The sequence below is a fragment of the Micrasema longulum genome, unplaced genomic scaffold (assembly GCF_059751315.1).
Source record: "Micrasema longulum isolate JH-2025_06_02 unplaced genomic scaffold, ASM5975131v1 h1tg000824l, whole genome shotgun sequence".
Lineage (NCBI taxonomy): Eukaryota > Metazoa > Arthropoda > Insecta > Trichoptera > Brachycentridae > Micrasema > Micrasema longulum.
In genome coordinates, this window is record NW_028278016.1 from 187,322 (window position 1) to 191,419 (window position 4,098).

The 4,098-nt window shown below is 30.4% G+C and overlaps 1 long non-coding RNA gene across 1 annotated transcript; it reads right to left on the reverse strand.

Annotated features, from left to right (window-relative positions):
• Positions 1-529: 529 nt before the first annotated feature.
• Positions 530-3,848, reverse strand: LOC148278800 (uncharacterized). The gene is made up of 3 exons (XR_015823063.1): positions 3,518-3,848; positions 1,805-1,925; positions 530-789 (listed from the first exon to the last, which is right to left on the reverse strand). It is a non-coding gene; the product is annotated as an uncharacterized LOC148278800 (long non-coding RNA).
• Positions 3,849-4,098: the final 250 nt, after the last annotated feature.

Here is a 4,098-nt window from a genome sequence, read left to right on the forward strand (position 1 = left end):
ATAGTGAATTTTTATACCGTAGAATAAATAAATGCAGGTAATCATCATCATCATTTCAATTCCGCACCTAATTGCATAGGGCACTGCATTGGTACACCAATCGCAGCGTATCTTGATCTTTTTGTTACTTAAAGAAAAAATGATCAATCATACGCTTGGGGTGCCAGTCAAGGGACTATGAAATATTGTACTGTAAAATCACCTATTAAAATAAATATTTCATGTCTACCATGTCAGGAACTGAACCTGAGACCTCTTGCATGATAAGCAAACGCGTTGAGAGGATGTGAGAATACATTTTCTTGTAACAAAAGGTAATATAAATAAAAATAATTTCAAATTTACTGTTTTCGTAAAACTAACTAACTAAAACTAAAGTAAATACAATTCTTGGCCAGAGCCCTTATTTCTCCCGGTGAAAGTGATCACATTAAGGTTCCTTATATTTAGAATATGTGTTTAAATATTTATGTGTGAGATACGACTATATTTTAATTACGTGTGAAAAGGAAACTAAAACACCAAAATATTTTTTCAATAACAGTACTTGCACTGTAGTTTATAAGTTTTTAGGTATAAAATAATTAAAAAAAACTACAAAAAACTAACTAGAATTTAGCTAATGCTCTACATTTGTGAGAAAAGGTTTGAGTGTTTGATGTAGTTGTTGTAGACTCATTTCTGTAGTCCGCTTTTCTGCTCTGCCACATATTTACTCCCATTTTCTCAGATGATCATAAAGGTGTTAAAAATTGACACCAAATTGCAACATTTGATATTTCCTCTTTGCTAAAAATAAAAAAACAAAAAATTATATAATTTACAATACATTTTTAATTACATTTATTACAAAATGACATACTAAAATAAGCACTTAAAATAGTAAAATATATCTTATTTAGGTTAGTTGGAAGTTATTCATCAGGTATTGCAATAAACCTGCCAATATACATATTTTTGTATATTGTACTAAAGTTCATCGGTACACGCAAAAATCAAACACCTTAATTATTCCGCATATTGTTAAACCTTTTAAAAAGAAAACTTTGAAGGCTATATTTTGTGATTTATATGTTTTATTTCTCAGAGCAAATTATTATGCAGTAAAGGTAATATTTTTAAAGTTGTCTGTAGGTATTGTGATTATGATATTGCAATTCAAATATGTGTAAGCTGATTAATTCTAAATATTCAAAATGATATAAGCGGTGTCATATGTAATGGTATAACTTTGTATTTTCCATATGGTGACAAATTTCCTTTTGTTAGGACATGCCAATGTGAGCTGTAGAGAAAATATTTAATATAATATGAATTTTAAACTAATACAAGATATTTTAATAGTACTTACTTTATTTTTGAAAAATTCTTATGTACTTTGGCTCTTAATCTGTTTGGTAATAAAAAAACATTTGAAAAAATAACAAATTGGGTATTATTTAAAGCAAATCTAATAAATAGTTTAATATGGAAATAAATGATGATTGATATTATAATATACAAATGTATAATAACTGTGTAGGTAGTGATATTTCATACCCAGACTGGTATCTTAACTATAAAAATATATATATTACAATTTATATAATAATAACTGAAGTATTGTATCCTTGTTTATTTAGATTTATCTTTATAATAAAGATATCAGTCATAAAGGTGTAGCGACGAATCTTGCTACTGATTATTTCAGATTTGTGAATTTAAGTACCACTTATCTTTCATTTTTTAGTAAATTACAATTTAAAATGAGAATTTTCAAGAGTGCAAAAAAAACTTGAATTACTTAATAAACAACGTGTCCCACCTCCAAGCAGATGACGAATATATCCTATAGTTTGATATCCATATATTCCATTACAGCATAAATTTAAATAGCCAATCGATATCGTCCCTTCGAAGGATCCGCTTTACTGGTTAAATATAATCTGAAAAAATACACTTATAAAGGTTAAATTATTTACAGATGTTCTAAAAGAGAATGAGATTTTTTTTAGAAGATAATATCATTAAAAGTCTAGACATTTATAGAGCTTACTATTTACTACTATTATTATTAATATTGATATAATATTTGTTTTAGTACAAAGGTATATTTTAACACCACTATTCATAACATAAATTATATTATATTACAATAACCTTAATAATATTGTATCCTTTTTATAACACATGCTGTGAGCTATTATAAAGGGTGATGGGTTTAGCAAAATTAAATATCTTATGTGTATGCATGTCCAATTGTCTTTCATTGTTTCTTAATAAACATTTGTAATTTTTCACGTCTCTGAGGGAGTTTGTCGTTACAAGATTCTCTTCCTTTTTTAACATGTTATTTTCTGGATATTATGTATACCTGTGTTATATTCATAAATACCTAATTTTACCTTTTTATTTTCATTATTTCTATATGTGTGAATTAAGATGTTCTATTTTGTAATGTACATGTATATGAATAAATAAAATTGAAATACCACCACTAAACCACTAATAAAATAAATATTAATTATGAGGAAGACTAATGAACAAAGAAGACCAAGAAAGAGATGGCATGACCGAACCCAACAAATTATTTGAGAAGGATCTCATCAGTGGTACGGGCGGTACGGCAATACTTTGTAAGGCTCCCCTCCCACTAGGCAGCCTGGCTGCGGCAGCTAATACTACATATGACGGCTTATTAGATACCGCACACTAGGCAGCCAAGAATTCCTGGCTGCGGCAGCCATTAGAACGCGTTTGACATGCACGGCAGCCAGAACGAGACAAAGCAAATGTATGTGACTGCCTCAGTCTTCGCGCACTTGTTGTAACAGCCAGAAGTATTTTATGAAACGAATTTGCAATGATTTTCGATACAGAAGATCCATAAAACAATTTTGAAATGAACCCTTTCAAGTAAAGGATGAATTCAATATCTTCTTTTTGGTTTGCGTTTCTTACGAGATAAAATGTAAACAAAAACATCTTCCACATCCATTTTATTTGGACTGGCCGTCAGGCTGGCTGCTTTAACTGGCTGCGCAAAATTTTGACTGCGGCAGCCGGGCTGCCTAGTGGGCGGAAAGCCTAATTATCAAAAAAAAATTAAAGGGGAACATAAAAGCTGTTAATATATTACTTGCGATTTTAACCAAACAAAAATACCGCTGAAACGATAAGTATTTACATACATGATAATTATTTACGTTACGAATATTAACAATTAAAACTAACAGTTCGCAGTAGCGGTATTGCAGTACCACATGCGGATATGGTAATACTTCAAAAGTTGGAAAAATCAGCACACATGAATGAGATTTTGTATGACTGCAAACGCATGTGTGTTGTATATCCTCTGGCTGTCCCCGGGAAAACGGCTTGGTGGTTTGTTTATTTTTTACTAACACTAGCTTATTCTTAACCTTTTACAATTTATAAATATTATAATGATTAACAACTTGAGAAAAAACTCGTAAGGTGGGTTTAAACCGTACACAATATATAAGTTTGATCAAAATATCGAATTAGATAAACATACCTTCAAATGATGATTCATGTTGTCGCGCAAGATGTACATTTAGGGACGCTGTGGTTCGTATGCAAGTTTCTATAGAGTACAGTAGGTATTTCACAGAGGTTCTATAAAAATAAACAAAATCCCTAAGGACATGTAGATCCGGGGCATACTTATCATTTACAAAAGTAGTTGAACTGTCACTGTATGTTTGTTTATGTTTTGCATTGTTGCAATATAAAAAGTACAGTTTGACGTGTAGAAAAAATAAATACCCCACATGGCAGACGTTATAAATTTTCATCAGGATAGCAAAAGCGTTATATTTTGTAATAGGTATATTCATCTCGTCAGTGACGCATGCGCACGAGTATTTTTTCTCATTTTCGACACTCACGCTGTTGCGGGCAGATATCGAACTATGAAACGTCAATTATAAAACCGTCTAAATAACGAGAAATAACGATTGAGGTTTGGTAAATTCAACATAATTAAGTATTTCGGGTCATTCTTAAGGTCACAATAATGTTTCTATTGAAAATCATTATTTTTGGTTTTATGTGTTCGAATTCATTTACGTAATTTGACATGTAATCATCAGAATT